This window comes from Vombatus ursinus, unplaced genomic scaffold (assembly GCF_900497805.2).
Source record: "Vombatus ursinus unplaced genomic scaffold, bare-nosed wombat genome assembly UNPS02014821.1, whole genome shotgun sequence".
NCBI classification, from domain to species: Eukaryota; Metazoa; Chordata; class Mammalia; order Diprotodontia; family Vombatidae; genus Vombatus; species Vombatus ursinus.
The window spans coordinates 2,883,720-2,902,259 of NW_020954599.1; the positions used below are offsets into that span (position 1 = coordinate 2,883,720).

Genomic DNA, 18,540 nt, shown 5'->3' on the forward strand with positions numbered 1-18,540 from the left:
CATTAATGCAGAAGCTGCCAAATCCTGTGTAATCCTGATTGTAGCTCCCTGATATTTGAATTGTTTTTGGCTCATTGAAATGCTTTCTCCTTGATTTGTGAGCCCTAGAATTTGGCTATGACCTTCCTGGGAGTTTTCATTTTGCAATCTCTTTCAGGCAGTGATCAGTGGATTTTTTTGATTTCTATTTTTTCCTCCAGTTCTAATATATCAATGCTGTTTTTTAAATAATTTCTTGAAAGATATTGCCTGAGCTTTTTTTTTATCATGTTTTTCACGTAGTCCAATAATTCTTATATAATCTCTCCTAGATCTGTTTTCTAGATCAATTGTTTTTCCAATGAGAAATTTCACATTTTCTTCTGTTTTCTTCTTATTTTTTAAAAATTATGTTTTGTCATATCTTGATATCTCACAGTCATTAGTTTTCACTTGTTCAATTCTAATTTTTAAAGAATTATTTTCTTCAGTGAGCTTTTGCAGTTCCTTTTCCATTTGGGTAATTCTATTTTTGGGGAGTTACTTTCCTCAGTATATTTTTGTATATCTTTACCCATGTTATTGCCTCTTTTTTCATTATTCTTTTGCATTACTCTCATTTATCATCCCAATTTTTCTTCTACTTCTCTAATTTGCCTTTTAAAATCCTGTTTTAAGCTCTTACAGGAATTGTTTTTGGGCCTGAGAACAAATTACATTTTTCTTTGAGGCTTAACGTGTAGCCATTTTGCTACTATTGTCCTCTTCTAAGTTTATCCCTCAATCCTCCCTATCACTTTTGTAACTTTCTATAGTCAAATTCTTTTTGTGTGTTTGTTTGTTTGCTCATTTTTTCTGCCTTTTTTGAGACTTGATGTTTTTATGTGACAGTTGGTCTTTCTGCACTGTCCCAAGCTTTTTATGCTGGGCTTTGGTTGTTAGCAATGTTTTTCACTGGGATTCAGGGCTTAGCTGTTTGCTTTCTCAGGAGGGTAGGCTTTCCCCTTGGCTTGTACTTGGGGTTGAGCCTCCTTGTTGGCCTTCTTTAGGTGTGGGGTTTAACTACTGGCCTGCCCAGGGCTAGGACCCTGCAGCTGGGTCACAAAGGAAACAGGGTCTCTCTGCTAGCAGGCCCTGGAGGAGCAATTTTGTTGCTGATCTGCCTGAGGGGTGAGACCCTGCTGCAGGGTTGCTATGAAAACAGGATCTCTTTGCTGGTAGGTCCAAGGGGCAGAGTCTTGTTGTTGGCCAGCTCTGGGATGGTGCTTCACTAATGGTCAGCAATGGGGTCAAGGCCTCTACTGGTGGCCTGTGCTGGGGGTGGGGTCTCTGGGTCGGGACCTTGCTGTACTGTACAGGCAGCTCACTTCCCTAGGGGACTGCTGGTTTGCAGCAGGGCAGGGCCTCACTGGTGGATTGCCCCAGCCTTGGAGCCTTGCTGCAGGCCCCCTGTTTGTGAGGCTGGCTGGCTGGCTGCTGCTGCTGCTGCTGCACTTGGACCTTACTCCCCTCCAACCCTAGTGAGATGGGCCTTTCTGGCCTGGCTGGTTACCTGCTTCCCTGTTCTTAGACCAAATCTGAGACAGCTTTCTAGTTGTTTGGAGGGGAAGTTGGGAGGGCTTCAGAGTGTTTCTTCCTCACTCTGTCACCTTTAAACGGAAATTTTCATGATCCTTCCTATCCCTTGATTGGTCATTATATCTTCCTCTATCCAAAATTAACACAAATATTTCTGTCCTTGATGCTCTAGTAGATTTATCACACAGTAATGAATCTATTTCTTATTTTTTTTTCATGAATCCATTTCAAGTTGATCACAGTAAAGGTTCTAGTCTAAGTTAAATTTCAGCAACATTGCTTTCCAATTATTTCAACACTTTTGTCTAATATTGAGCACTAATTAGAGTAATTGGGATCATTGGTTTTAGTAAATACTATTGAATTTATTAAGTACTATTTAATTTATTAAATACTATTTAATTTTTTTCTTAATTTTGTATATTTTTCTACTTTTTAAAATTTTTTTTTATTTTTAGGCAATTGAGGTTAAGTAACTTGCCTAGGGTCATGCAGTTAGTAAGTGTCAAGTGTTTGGTCTGAGTCCAGATTTGAACTCAGGTCCTCTTGACGTCAGGGCTGGTGCTCTATCCATTGTGCCACCTAGCTGCCCCCTGGTCTATACTTTTAACAAGTAATAAATTCTCTTAATTATTACTGCTTCATAGTGTAGATTTAGATCCTGTCCTAATAGACCTTTTTATTTTATTATTAGTAGTATTTATCTTGAGATTCTTGATACCTTTTTTTCTTTAAGATCAATTTTGTAATAATTTCTCTCTCCCTATACATTGATCCTTTAGGTACTGAGTAAAGTAATTTAGGTAGTATTCTCAGTTTAATTATAACAACATGACAACCATGAACAATTAATATATCTCTAGTTATTTTTGTCTTTATTTCTGTAAAGAATGTTCTGCAATAGCATTTAGAGAGTCTTTGTATGTGTTGGTAGGAGGCATCCCAAATACATTATTCATTTTGTAGTTTTGAATATAATTTCTCTTTTTATCTTTTCATTCTTTCATTTGTTAGTAATAAAAAGAAAGGTAGATTTCTTGTGTCTGCCTATAAAATATATCCTGCTAATTTGCTGAGGTTAACTCTGTCAATTAAATTTTTGTTGATGCCATAGTGTTCTCTAAGGAAGCTATCATATGCAAAAAAAAAATCTTTCAACTTTTTTTTCTTATTTTTAATTGATCACATTTCTAGCACTGTTAAATAAAAGGGTGATATGTACATCTTTTCTTTACCCCAATGTTATTGTAAGTGCCTCTACTTGATCCTCTTTAAAAAAAAGTACTGGCTCTTGATTTAAATAGTTATATTTTTATATCAAAGATAATTCCATATATTCCTATGTTTTCCTGTATTTAAAGAAGAAGGGTGTTGTATTTTATCAAAGTTCCTCATCAATTCTTGATATGATCTTGTGATTTTTGTTTTGTTGTTTACATGGTCAGTCAACAATAGCTGATAATTCTACTTGGTGATAGTGTATCTTTGCTAAAGTTTTATTTAAAAATTTCCAGTTATTAGGTATATTGACCTATATATTTTCTTCTACATTTTTGTCTCATTCAGTTTTAACTTTCAAAATCAAGTTGATATCATAAAAGAAATTTGTTAGTATTTTTCTTTCTTATTTTTAAACCATGCATGTAATATTAAATGAATTGTTCTTTAAGTATTTGATAGAATTCAATTACGGTCTATCTATGGGCACTTAGGTGGCATAGTGGATAGAGTGGTAAACTTAGAGTCAGGAAGACTTCTCTTTTGGAGTTCAAATCTGGCCTCAGACACTTACTAGTTGTGTGACCCTGGGTAAGTCACTTAACCCTGTTCCCCTCAGTTTCTTCATCTGCAAAATGAGCTACAGAAAGAAAGGGCAAACTACTGTAGTATCTTTGTCAAGAAAACCCCAAATGGGCTGATGAAGAGTCAGACATGACTAAAAAATGACTGAAGAACAACAACTGCTCCAGATGGTCTCATCTTCCCTTTTCCCTTACTAGTTCATTTAAGACTTTTTAAATTTCTTTTTAAGATATTGAGTTATCCAAATCCATCTATTTCTTTGTCAAGGTGAGTTATATTTTAAAATATACAACAATTTCATTTAAGTTGTCATTTTTTTTAGTATATAACAGAGCAAAATAAGTATCTAGGACTTTTTTCTTCTTGTGCTGTGATTTCTCTTTTTTTTCATTTTTGATACTAGAATTTTGGTTTTCTTCATTTTTCTCTTTTAAGAAATCAGACAAGGGAATGGTTTATATATCTGATATAAGAAAAAAACTGCCTAAAAATTACAGTTATCCCAAAGTGAAATAGCATTATTTGAGCTGTAGTGAGTTTTAATACATTAGAGAGCAAAGAACTTCTTGGGTGTAATGCAACTCTGGTTTGTTTTAAATATAGAATGAACCACTGAATGTCCTTCTAGTGTTGAAATTACGTGATTTTGTGTATAATCATTAAGGTACTATTGTCACTTTTTCCCAAACTTTTAGTCATTTCTTTTCCAGGAAACTGATCTCACATGTTATTATACTCTTTCAAGTTAGAATCATTCTTACCAATTGGGAAAACTGACCCCCAATTTTCCAGTAGCACAATTAAGATGGAACTATAGCCACCACATATTTAAATTAACTAAAATTAATCATGACAAGGTCAGCAAATGGTAAAGAAATTCAGGTGCTAATTTTCTAAGTAATCATGAATTTGTGTCTCTTTAGATTAAATTTTTTTGCATATAATTGAACTAGACTTTTCAGTACTTTTTGGAAAATGCAAAAGATATCCATTAGATATGACATTACAGAATCTTATGAAAATTTTCTGTTGGAAAAGATGTTAGTGTGATTTTCTCTTTGTTGAATAATGCACATTAATAATCTAAGAAAACAATGATAAATAATTAACTGATTATTATTACTTACTCTTGAAACGGTCAAAATCTACCTGTTGTATTTTGTGTTAAAGTACAGAAAAAAGACAGAAAAGCTTAATAACATTTTGAAAAGTCTTTAGATGAGAATTTAATAGAGATCTGTATGTATTACTCAGCTTTCGTAACTGTGGCCTTTTCTTTGGCAGGAAAAGTAATGATCTTCAATAGGACTTGCAAGGACTTTTTTAAATTTATAGGCACCTTGACCATTAACATCTAAATTTGTCATGCACTTTATTCAATGCTTAAAGATAATGCTATTTTACAAAAAAAATAGTTCCATTGTTCAGATGAAAAATTACTGTAAGGCATCCCAACTATATGGGGACTTACACATATATACCATGACAAGAATAAATTTTAAAGGCAATTACAGTTTTATGTAGGCTGGGCATTAGCCATCAACTGAGACCAATATGGTAAAAATGTCATGAAAGTATACTAAAAGCCAGTTAAAAGACAAAGAATATTATTAAAAGAGATGACTCAAGTAATAGTTGAAAAACCTTTGCCCTGAAATGAAGAAAAGGCACCTCTGACCATTTAAGAACAATGGAAAATAATTTCACAATGTGTCACATAATGGAAAAAAGCACTAGTTAACACTCTTAGCACTTAATTGTAATAATGAAAAATTTAACCATGTTTTCACCCATTGTTTAATTTGAACAAAGCATTACTAGATGCCAAAAAGCTATTCAAAATAACAAGAACTGGAAAAAAAAACATAATATTTCATCAGGAGTTGCAGTCTGGTGTAAGAGCTAAGTCTTTAGAACTCTGATCAGAGCAGTAGCTATCAAGGAAGGCAAAATTTATAGTTCATTTAGGAAGGGGAGAAGATGAAGCAAAATAAAACAGAAATATCCTCTGATGAATATAAGAGAGAATTTCATTCTGATTAAGACAAAAAGAAAATAGATAAGATCTTGAGAGTTTAAATTTTGCCAGACATTAAATATCTAAAAAAAATTACATAGACCCTTGAAAATATACTACTATCTCTCTAGGAAATGACATTTGAATTTCTGACCCAATAATAAGCATCATATGCCATAGATGTTTACAAAGAAAGGTACATTATAATGTCATCCTGTAGGGATCCCTTTAGGGACATCCATATGCACAGTACATTCTCACAAAGTGAATTACAAAAAAAAAAGGTATTCTGCTTTGTAGTTTGAGCTGCCTCTCAAGAGGCATCGACCATTCCAAGTCCAGAAGAAATGAGATAAAATACTATTTCATATACTTTCTATTTGTGTGACCTTAAACAATTCAATTAATCTGTTACCTTTAGTTTCCTAATGTGTAAAAGGGAAATAATATCTCCTACCTAACAAAGAGATCATAGAGATTTAATGCAATAATATTTTATAAATCTTAAATTGATGTATAAGTGTTAACTATTATCAATCTATATTTTTGAGTCATTCTGGAAGCTTTAAGAGTCCTCAGGTTTTTTTGCACCACATAATTCAACTTTAATCCAGCTTTAAGTAATGAATATCCTGGGATAAGCAGATTGGTTTTAGGGATGCGTATAAGGTTGTCATCTTTGTGGGGAGGAAGGAAGGTGGGATCAATGCCTTCCTTAAGGAAACAAAATCCCAAATTTGTTCCAGAAATTTACCTGAAATTGGAGGTCTACTAGGTGAGATCTGATGCCCCCCCAAAAAAATCCCACCATCCAAAGTGCTTATAGGAACCTTCAAAGTTATGCAAGCATTCATGATTAAGGTATGGTGTCTTCCAGTGACTCACTGGTGGTAATATTACCTGGTCAAACCACATGTAACCAGACACTTTTTTTTCCCTTTTAACCTTGAAACTTGGGTTGCAATCTTAACAGGGACCTTCTTGGAGGAGAGGAAGGTGTGACATCTTCATCTAGAATCAGATAGTGACCAGTACTTATAAGGATTTGGTAACTATCACAGGTGGGTAAACTCAACATATGGACTTTGCATAGTCATGGTTAATTACCATCTACTATGTGCCAGGCATTGTGTTAAGCATTGGAGACACCAAAAAAGGTAAAATTTCTTGCCCACAAGGAGCTCATAATCTAATGGGGAGACATTAGGCAAACCACTATGTCCACACTCACTCTCTCTCTCTCTCTCTCTCTCTCTCTCTCTCTCTCTCTCTCTCTCTCTCTCTCTCTCTCTCTCTCTCTCTCTTTTTCTCTCTCTTTCTCTCTCATACACACACAGACACACACTAATTTCTGGAAGGAACTGGGGTTATTTCATTTATTTCTGTGTGTGTACATATGTGATATATATATATGATATATAATATACATACACACACATATATCACATATACATGTATGTATATTCTGTGCCATAAACACAGACTTCATTGCTCAATGACTCTGTCAGACAGTTTCCCTCTGTCTCCATAATCAATGATTGCCAACTAGCTGACAAATGCAAAAAGCAACAGTGTCTGCCAGATAGCTAGAAGCATGTGTCATCCATGATTATCAACAGCATTTGCTGCCTTCCAATTTATCACTTGGGAGCACTGGGAATTCACTATCTGTTGTAAGTTTAAAGTGCCAAAAGAGAAAGTGTAGAACACAAACACAACATTCACCATAGGATTGGATTTACTCTTGTTATTTGTATCAGATAGCTTAACCAAAAAAACAAAAACAAAAAACAAAAAATAAACAAACAAACAAACAAACAAAAAAGCCCTTTCAACTACAAAAGAAATAGTGTTGATGATGGGTCAGATTTCCATCATATTCCCACATCATTTTGGGAAATCATTCCTAAAATTTACATTCTGAAGCTTAACATCTATTCCAACAAGTAATTTTTAGATAGTTAATTGTGAAGAATTGTTAACTTGCATCATTCACAGGATAAGAAATCAATTATAACCAAAATTCACATATTTAATCATTGTCATCAACTAACAGGCTGATTGTCTTGTCCAATGGTGAGTCTTCTTTTCCTTCTTATAGGATCCTTAGACCTTGAATATACACAATCCATCAGCCCATCAACAACAAATTTAGCACCTGCTATGTGCAAAGTTCTGTGCAAAGTACTGAGGTAGCTACAAAGTTGAGACATCACGCTAGTCTCACTGAGTTTGCAATCTGGAAGGTGGACTATTACCTAAAGATTATAAAAAAAGGGGGAATTTCCTCTCTGTCTCGATGGGGTCAATCGAGACCAGCATAACTTGTGCTCTCCCCTAAATCCCCTCAACCTTAATGGGGGCCGGTTGAGGCAAACACACAGATTCCCCCTCCCAAACCTTGATGGGGACCGATCAAGGCATGCACAGCATTCCAGCCTTCACATTCACCCTTACGGGGGTCCCCAGTCACTGACCAATGCCCATTTGCTTTATAGGACAACAGACAAAGAAGGCATATTGCCAGCCATAGTCTTACAATTTTATATTACTTTACCCCTACATCTACCATGACTGTGCAGTAGAAACTGTTTTCAACTATGATCATAAGAACTCATATCTAACACCTGGAATTGTTATGGCTATGGATCCTGGGAAGAAACTGCTAAGAAAGAATAACAGAAAATCCACTTTACACACACTAAAATTAACCTTACTTACAATATTGAATTAAAATCTGTCTCTAGTTTAATGTGTCTTTCATATGACTTTTCAAACATCTGATGACAGATATCATGCTATACCTAGGTCTTCACTGAACTCAATCTTTCCAGTTCATTCCAGCAAAAAAAAAAAATAGTTTCTAAATATTCTATTGAGGCAGATAATTAGTGCAGTAGACAAAAAGATATTTTAATTTTTGTTTTAATGTCACCTTCTTTTTCCAATATATTTCTTCTGCTTTTTTATCCAGAGAGCTATCCCATGTAATGAAGAATTTGAAAAAAAAGAGCAATTCAGCAAAATTAATGAACCTGAGTATGACAGTATATAAAGTAATATACATCCATAATTGCTCACCACTGGAGTTGATTAAAATCCACATTGTCAGATCTGTACATTTGGTAAAATCAAATTAACAGGGAAGGATGGACTAGAGTTTGGGGGAGACGGACAAACAAGAGAGGGATGAAAATGAGCTCTAGATGAATAGCCTTATTTTTTTTTGGTAACATTAAATCTGATTCTCAGGTAAGAGGATGGGTGGAGGGGAAGCCCTGGGATGTTTGAGGAAAGATGAAACAGTTTGGGAAAGCATCTGTGGTGAGTGGTAGAGTGAATAAACTAGAGGGGTATAAAAAGATTTTACAGATGAGCAAACTGAGGATGGGATTTGAAGCCAAAGTGTCATTGGGGAAGAAGGAATTTTCCTGGCCCTCTTTGCCAGGAGATGTGACAGGTTGAGCTCCAGTTTTAGAGAATGTGTCCTTGGCAGAAAAGTGTCAGTGAGAACCAGAACATGGAATAAATTTAAAAGGAAGAGTTCTAGGATGAAGGGAAGATTATTACAATACAATAGAGAGAGGAGAAAAGAAAAGGAGGGAAGAGGGGTTGGAGAAAGCTAGATCTAAGTTTCCAGGGTGGTGCTATATAGCAGTGCTTGGCACATATCACTTTTGATTTTGAACCGTGCCCTTTGTTTATCTATGTGCCCTTTTCTGGTAGAGCCCAAACTAGGTGGCATGTCTCCAGTAGAGCAACAGCCCTGAGACCTTGTTAAGTTGTATACTTGGGCCTAGGCAGAGGAGCAGGTGAGCCAGGTTAAGGATGAATACTCCAGGTGGAGGGGATTGGGGGTAGGTGGTAGGTGGCATGAAGTACAAGATCAAATATACTGCTCCTCCTCCAGCCCTAGCTATGTAAACATGTTTTAGAGCTCCCAATGCCGGTGCTAAGTCTACCTCTGTTTACAGACAATCAATGAATTTTATAAAATTAGGTGCTTTAGGATGGCAAAGACACCCCTTAGCAGGATGTATTCCAAATACACTTCAAAAAAAAGAATTTCCATGAAAACAAGACAGTGAAGTTATGGATAATATCATTGCATTTGGAGTCAGAAGACTTGGGTTGAGGCCTGGGCTTTTATTGCTTGTCCTTTACTAAATGTGTGATCTTAGATAAGTCAGCTAAGCTTGTAGAATACCAGGTTTTTTTTTTTAATCATATTAAAAATTGAGAGAGTAGTAACTTTATTAAATATCATGCATAGCTTTTATGATGCTCTAATAAAATAATGACTATACACTTTTGATAATTATGAGTATATTGGGAGTGAAATGAAGTATTAGTGATAGTGCTTGAAGAATACCCAAATATTGCCTTCAATTAAATAGAGTACATGAAGGACGGAGAGGCTTATAATGGGTAATGGTGATAAGTCTTCCAATTGATTTGAGGTCCGAAAGTACTGATTACTTGGTTTGTTGGGTCAAAACTGTGAGTGTATGCAATGATATCTAATGCTAACTAGCATTTACACTTTATGGTTTGCAAAGTGTTGTAAATATATTATCCCTTTTGATCCTCAGTATAACCCTGTGAGAGGTACTGCTGTTATTCCTATTTTAAATATGAGGAAAATAAGGCTAAGGGACTTGCCCAGGATCATACATCTAATAAATGTCTGAGGCAGATTTGAACTCAGATCTTCCTCCCTCCAAATCTAGCATTCTTACTGACTCTGCTACCTAGCTGCTACAAAAGGGACCGCGTTTGTGACTGTAGGGAGATAGGACTACTTTGAACTGCCTCTATGAGAACCTTGTCTAAGACCTGGCCATGCCTCCTGAGAGCTCATGGCTACCTTTGCCCCTTTGTGTTTATTCTTTGAAGTATGTAGGCCAATGAAAATCTAGATATGGAAGTGCCCAGGTGACCTGTGAGATTGGGAGGTCCAGAGATCCTAGTGACATTTGGAGGTGAGCAAAAGCAGTGTCAAGTGAAGGTAATAGCAGTAGCCACAGGAGTTGAGAGATTACTCAGCAGCAGAGAAGAGGGATCAACCCAGGAAGTCACCTTGTGTAGATTTCAAGGTCCAAAGAGATTGCAGGGTGATTGTTGGTGTCCTCTACATGTAGACGCACACCCAAACAGAATTATGGAAGATAGGGCCAGGAACAGGGAAACAAACCGACCCAATCGAGGAGTTTACTAGCCCAGTGGAAAAATAGGTTCAGCCCAGCCCAGAACAATAACAGGCTATCCCAGTAATAGCTTGTCCTATTCCCGACAGCAAAGAGATTCAGTCATCAAAAATGCTACAATTTCAACAAAATTTATGAGGATGTTACAAGTGGGGGACAAATACTACCAGGTCCACAAGTAAAGAAATATCCCTTTGTCACCTGTGTTTTTTATGTGCATCCGTCACTACCATTTTTTTTTAAAGTTAGGTCCTAATTTCTAAATGAACACTGGGTGTATTAATGGGAGTATGTGCTCTAACTCTTCTTACTATACTTTCTTTGTAAAGGCTGTTTTTTAAATAAAATCAATTCTTGATTATTGTTAGGGAAGACACTAGTAGGGGCTAGTAAGAAACTAAAACTGTAGCATTTCATGGTTACTGCTAGAACCCTTTGGGGAGAGGTATTTAGCCATCTTCTGGGGAACTACAACCTGGGAGTGAAAGTGATCTCTGGGAGGATTTACCCCAGAATGGGTACTATAATAAAGAACCCTATAAACATAAGATGTTATAGGGACACAGGTAGTAGAATAGAAACAATATTAGCTAAAAGCAGAAGACCTGATTTTGAGCTCCTTTGAGTTCTTCTTATGATATTCAATAGCATCAATGTAGTTTATTCATTTGAGGAAGGAAGAAAAAAAGGAAGGGAGAGAGGGAAGAAGGAAGGGAAGAAGGAAGGAAGGGAGGAAGGAAGGGAGTAAGGGAGGAAGGAAGGAAGAAATATTTATTAAGTATCTACTATGTGCCAAGCACTATGCTAAGACCTTTACAAATATGATTTCATTTGATCTTCACAACAAACCAGGTAGTAGGGCTATTATTTTTCTCACTTTACAGATGAGAAAAATGAGGAAGACAGAGGTTAAGTAAATTGTCCAGGGTCACAGAGATTGTAAATATCTGAGGCTGGATTTGAACTCTGGTTTTCCTGACTCTAGGCCTAGTGCTTTATCCACTGTACCAACTAATTGCCCTGAGGCAAGTTGTTATAGTTAATTAAATGCTTGATTTGGCATCAGGAGAATAAGGGTTCAGATTCTGCCACTGAAGCTTACCTGCTAACTCTGATCTTGGTCAAGACACATATCTTCTTAGGTTTCCTCATCTCTAAATGTGAATAAGCTACTTCCCAGAGATGTTGTGAAGATCAGATGAGGTAATATATGTAGAACCTTTCCCAAGTACTAAAATTCTGTATAAATTTTAGCTATTATTATCTGTAAAACAGGAGTAATAATACTGGTAATATATAACTTACAGGGTGCCTGTAAGGACAAAATAAAATAATGTATGTAAAGTGCTTTATGTGCAAAGAGCTTTATATAAATGTAGGTTGTTAATATTCTTCACTATGCATATGGATTAATATGTACATTGATTACCTTGGAGACATTTCAGCTCAAGTACAAACATGCAAATCTTTGTTCATCAAAAATGGAAAATTAACTGCATCATATAACTCCTTTGCCTGAGCAGCTCAGCTTTAGGAACTCCTATTAACTGCATGGAACAGAGATGGGGCTAAAGTTCAGGAGAAGAGAGAGATGTACCAATACACAGAGAGACTTTTAGAGAATATGGAGGCAGGGAGATAGGGATGGGTAGTTAATATAAGAGGTTAGCCACTCTTGGTAGGGTAGGTTGAAAACCTTGATTGGAAAACTCATTGAAATAGAAAGATAATTCATAAACCTCTTTTTAACCATCCATCCCTCAAAATCTGTTACTTGATTTGAATTTCATTCATTTTTTCTTTTGCCTGTTCTTCCAACAACAACAGAAGAGAAAAAGAAAAAAAAACTGCAAAATTGCCAAAGGTTGACACTTGAAGAAATGCATTTCTGGGAGGCCTATCACTCAGGACAGGGTTCTCTACTAGGCAGAACACCACCCTCCATACATGGAACCATAGCTTATGGCAAATGGAGAAATTTTGAGTGCTGTGGGGTAAGTTAACTTACCTTGGCAGTATAGTTTCCAGGGATGTACACAGAGATGATGAGGTTGATGCACTTATTGACAGATCTAGCTCAGTGTTTGGGAGGCTCCAAAGCAAAGTGTGGGAAAGAAGAGGTATTAGACTGCCTATCAAACTGAAGGTCTGCTGAGCCATTGTACTGACCTCACTGTCGTATGCCTGTCATACCTAGACAGTATATCAGCACCACACCAGGAAACTTAATGGCTTCCATTTGAATTATCTTAGGAAGATTCTGAAGATAAGGTACTGGACACTGAGATCTTCTCTTGAGCTGAACTGCCAAGAAACTGTGCTGCAGAAAGGGTAGCTCCGATTGGCTGACCACATTGTTCAAATGCCAAAAGTCTGTTTGCCTAAAAGACTATTCTCTGGAGACTTCACACCAAGCAAGGGTTCACATGGAGGTCAGAAGAAGCAATCCAGGGACATTCCTATGGTCTCTGAAGAACTTTTGAATCCCTTGGCAGACACGTTAGACACTAGCATAGTACTACCCAGCATGCCATGCCTGCATCAAAGGCACTATACTCCACGAGCAAAGCAGAACTGCAGTAGCTCAACAGAAATATGAGATGCACATATTGAGAGACATTTCCCCGCCAAATGTTAATACGTACTGAGTTTGACTTCTGATAGCATCTTCCAAGCTCACGTTGGTCCAAGCAGCCACAGTCACACACCCTGTACTCTGACCCCAAGAAAGGGAGGCTATTTCAGTCCTCTTTGAGAACAGAAAACAAGAACCACCAACCGTCCATCACCCAGGACAGGCACCACTTTGACAGTCCTAAATGTTAACGTCCTTGACTGACAGCACATTTGAAGCAGCTGGAAATTCTTCACACTAAGCCATCAGTAGAACATAATGGAGACAACGAAAGGGGAACACAGTTTCCAGGGCTATTTCATCACTAATCTCTCTTGCAAAGGCAGACTACGTGCCACGATGTTTTTGGTCAAGGGGACTCTTGTCTTCTCTAAACTACATGCAAACAAATAAATAATTTCCATTGGCCACATGAAACACAATTGGGGATGACTTTCTGCAAATCTCAAGCCTTCAATGGTTCTTCAATCTGGGGTTGATTTGGAGAGAATTGTTATCATGTTAGTGCCTTATGGAAATCTGCAACTCCTTAATGAACGATGTATTAAAACCACCTTAATAAATGCACAATTTTCTCTTTGGGGAAATAAAAGGAAAATATACATCCTGAAAGGTTGCTTAAGGTACAATTTTCTTCCACTTCTCTCGATACCATATTCCACCTTCCAGCAGCCTAATGACTCTTAAAAGAGTTTAGGGCAGAACCATAAAACAAAGGGAACAGGAAACATTTTCTTGAATTCTATTCCATGAGTCAAGAGTTCTACAATGCATGCCAGACACAAAATAATTAGGCTTATGCTACTTTGTAATCTGGGAGATAATGCAGCTATATTATTTAGCATAGAGGTAATGACAAAATGAAGCTTTTCAATTATATCCAGAAGGCTGATATACCAGTTCACTTACCTCATACATAACACTAGCTAGATATGTGCTTGATAGAATAACACTGAGTCGTATTCACATGTCCTGCAAAATATGGTTAATGGGAGAATATCCCATCAGTGAAAGTGAATTTTTTAAAATAATTAATTTGTCTTTTGTCTCTGTATGAGGGCTACGGGTGTGAAATGATGCTATAAATGAGCTCAGAACTGAAACCATTAGTAAGCAGAAGAAAACACGGATCTATTCTTTATTAGAAATCAGGCTATAAAAATTAAACGTCACTCTAATAATTTACTGGCATCAATTGAATTTCATATAATCTTTTTCTCTCTATCTAGGAACTATCACTTAAAAGATTTTCAAATCAAGCAAAAGGGCTTCCCATGAGCATTCTGCCCCCCTAAAGCTTCTTATTAGGAATTGGTTTACGCCAGTGGTCTGCCTTATGTCCAAGCAGAGTAGACAAGTTTCTCTTTTATTCCTTATTTTTTCCGGTCCCGTTTGTGTGAATTTCAAATCCTCTGTTATTACTCTAGAACTAATCAGTAAATGGTAAAAGTTATTTCTCCTGTCTTTGAGACCAAGAGGTCAATTCAGAAGGTCAAAAAAGACTTTATTTTTTTTTTATTAATGCCTCTAAATCATCAAAAACCTCTGAGACAAACAAGGGAGTGATTGCTCTGGGTTAGATAGTAAATGATTGGCAGAAGATGAAGATAGAAAAGAGCCCCCTGAACCTGCAGTGAAGATACATTAGGGGCCTTCCTCCTAGTAGGACCACTAACCTAGTACCATGTTCATCACAAGAAATTCAGAGTCAGAAAATGATGCAACCAAAGTCTCAAATAAAAAAACAATATATTTCCTTTGAAATAATGGAAGTATTGGCATTCAGAGAACGTAAAATAGCTTTAATATTGCTGAAATTACTGGACTGCCTAGGCAGTCACTTCAAATTACTTTGGTTTGAAATGCATGAATTTTTTTTTCCAAAGGATATGAAAGTGATTAGCCTTTTGTTACAGTTGCTCTAACAGTTATCATGGATTAGTAAAGAGAACTATCAGCTCTCACTTTCGTGTTCTTATGGGCCAAAGGAGGATGAAGACAAAAATTTACCCTTTTCCATAAGAGTTCATAAATGGAATATACTGTTTATAACTTTAATCCTATTGTTTTTGGATTAAATTACAGTAAAGGATCTTTAAGTACAAAAGATGAAGATAAGCCTTCATGAAAATTGTGTGTTTGGATGATTTCAAATGTGATTTTATTCCCCTATTTTCAAGAAGGATGGTTTCATTTTCCTAACAGGACCACATTAGGTTTAAAAATAACCATAGCTAGCAAAATTAATTAAAAATGGGTTTCGTGAGTCTCCAAATATCACCAACAATTGTGAAACCATTACATCTATGATAATTGTGTGTGGGTACATATATATATATATATATATATATGTATATGCACATATACATATATGTGTTTGTATGTATATGTGTGTTTGTATGTATATATACATATATATGTATGTATGTCTATGTATATATAGAAAGAGAATTATAGTTATAAACTAAGATGTATTTCTTTCATCACCTGCTTTTGCCTTTCTTCATTAAAAAAGCTTATTCTAGAGTAACCTTGATAGAGATATTCTATTTTCCTATAGTTCCTGGATACAGTTCTTGGGAACAGAAGATGAATTCCAGGTTCATAAAGAATGCATTTTGAGTCACTAGCTAAGAATGTAACCTTGAGAAGAATAGGAAGAAAGGTGAAAAGGAATCTATTCGGGATATTTCTGTCCTTACAGGGACCATGAGATTCTTCAAGAACATTTCAGGGAAATGATTTCATGTTGGGGATTTAAAATTATATCTTTAAAAGAAGACAGCAGCAGAGAGTAGAAAGAGTACTGACTTTGGAATCAGGGAATATAAGATCAAATATTGCCTCTGTTAATCACTCCTTTTGTGACTCTTCCATTTACTCATCTACAAAATAATTGTGTTGGATTATACATACTCTGAGCTACTTGCTTGCTCCAAAGTTATGATCCTAGGCAAGCATAGCAGTCATTGTACATATAACAAAAATAGACAATTTTGCAATGTTGCATCAACTTATCAGGCTTGCTAATGTGTTAATATAAAAATAAATCCTTCAAAGCTTGTTAAAATCTAATATTCCAAAATATTCTTTATATTCTTGTATTACTTGCTACTATAGAGTATAAGACTTCCTTAGTCAGCTAAAATGGAACCATGAAGAATCTTCTTAACCATCTGTGGCTTATATTCACTTTGACGTGACACATTTACATGTGGATATCCATATCTATATCTATATCTATCTATCTACCTACAGATAAATAGAAATAGATATAGATATAGATATATATATACGTATATACACACACACACACACATATATACTTATGTAAGAAAGGAGAAAGCCCTTATTCATAGAATCATTTCTACCTTCATTTAGTAACATATCATTTATTGCAGCACATCTTTCAGTATTGTCTCAGTAAATGGCTTTTTTCCAAATGCTTTTGTAGCTAGATCTTCAGTTTGCTATCACTAATAGTTCAAATTTCTCCAAGCTGGATGAGCTAAAAAAAAAAAAAAAAAAAAAAGGATTGCTCATCTGCAAAAGTATAGTGTTTCTTTGTTTCTTGCTCTCTCTCTCTCTCTCTCTCTCTCTCTCTCTCTCTCTCTCTCTCTCTATATATATATATATATATGTATAGATATAGATATAGATAGATAGATAGATAGATAGATATCTGTTGTAGGCATATATGCCCATAACAGAAAAAATCATTAAATCCACATATATAATGTAATATATAATAATATGTATAATGTATAATATAATATATAACAGAGATATATATCTAGATATCTATATGTGTATGTGTGTGTATGTGTGTGTGTGTGTGTGTGTGTGTGTATAGATACACACACAGATATATACAATTCCAGAGCAGGCAAAGCATTCGACCCCATAGCAGATCATCTTTTCATGTTTTTAACCCAAATTTTGATTCATATTTATATGAAATCCCTAGTAAGTAAACTCTCTCCACCAATGTAGATCAACACCTGCTCTGCAACTAATAGTATTAGAGAGTTGCCTGAGCTATTGAGAGCATAAGTGACTGTCCCAGGGTCACACAGTCAGTGTGTGTGGGAAGTATAAAATAAACCAAGATCTTATTGTCTCCTAGGTCAGCATTCTATTCATCAGGCCATGCTGACAAGCTAAGATAAAATTCATTATTTAATTGTTTACTAAAAATGAGGTGCAACTACTTGCAGTATTTTCTTCTTGGTCTCTTCTTGGCTCTGGAATTTGCTTATAATATTCCTGAGAGTTTTCATTTGGGGATTTCTTTTAGGAGGTGATGAGCGTATTCTTTCAGTTTCTATTCTGCCCTCTGGTTCTAAGATAGCAGGAAATTTTCCTTTATCGTCTCTTGAAATGTGATATATAAGATCTTTATTTGATCATGGCTTCAGGTAGTCCAATAATTCTTAAATTTCTTGCTTATTATTTGCTCATTTTACAGTCTGTTTCCTGACATTGAACTTCATGTTGGACTTGAGCCCTGGAATTATGAACCAGAACTGGATAATGGGCAATGGAGTTGCTAACCAGCATTCAGTCCTGTGCACAATGTTAGTACAGGGGTCCCTTGTAATCTCTTTCTTACCACTTGCCCAGACTCCTTATTGTCTCTGGACTGAGAGTTACTGGAGGTGTTCCATTAATGTGGCTACTAGACTGACCTTCAAGACCCACAGTCCCCACTCCACTGTTACAGATCTCTTCTTCTGACCTCCTAACTTGTCTTTGGGCTGGAAAAAATGTCTCACCTTGACATTTGATTGGCTATGACACTATAGAATTCAAATTGACATGTTATATTCAGTTGTTTGGAGGAGAATGTTGGGAGTGATCTCCTGGAATGCTCCCTCTACTCTGCCATTTTCACCATTGCTTATCTCTCTCAATGTAGGATCAGAAACAACAGAAACTGTTCTCACTAAATTTACCATTGTACTCTTAATTGAGAAATTGTGACCTTTCCTCAGTCCTCATCTCTCTTGACCTTTCTTCAGCATTTGGCACTTTTATTCACTCTCTTCTGTATAATCTCACTTCTCAGTTGCTTGATACATGTATGTGTGTATGTGTGTGTGTGAGAGAGAGAGACAGACAGACAGACAGACAAACAGACAGAGACAGAGAAAGACAGAGAGACACAGAGAGACAAACAGAGAGAGAAACAGATAGAGAGAGACAGAGACAGAGACAGACAGAAAAGGAGACAGAGAGACAGAGACAGACACAGAGAGAGACAGAGAGACAGACAGAGAGAGAGAGAGAGAGAGAGCTGCATCCTGGTTCTCTCCTAACTA

At 36.1% G+C, this 18,540-nt stretch overlaps 1 pseudogene; it reads left to right on the forward strand.

Moving 5' to 3' along the window:
• Window positions 1–1,262: 1,262 nt before the first annotated feature.
• Window positions 1,263–18,540, forward strand: part of LOC114024374 — a 29,149-nt pseudogene continuing 11,871 nt past the window's right edge.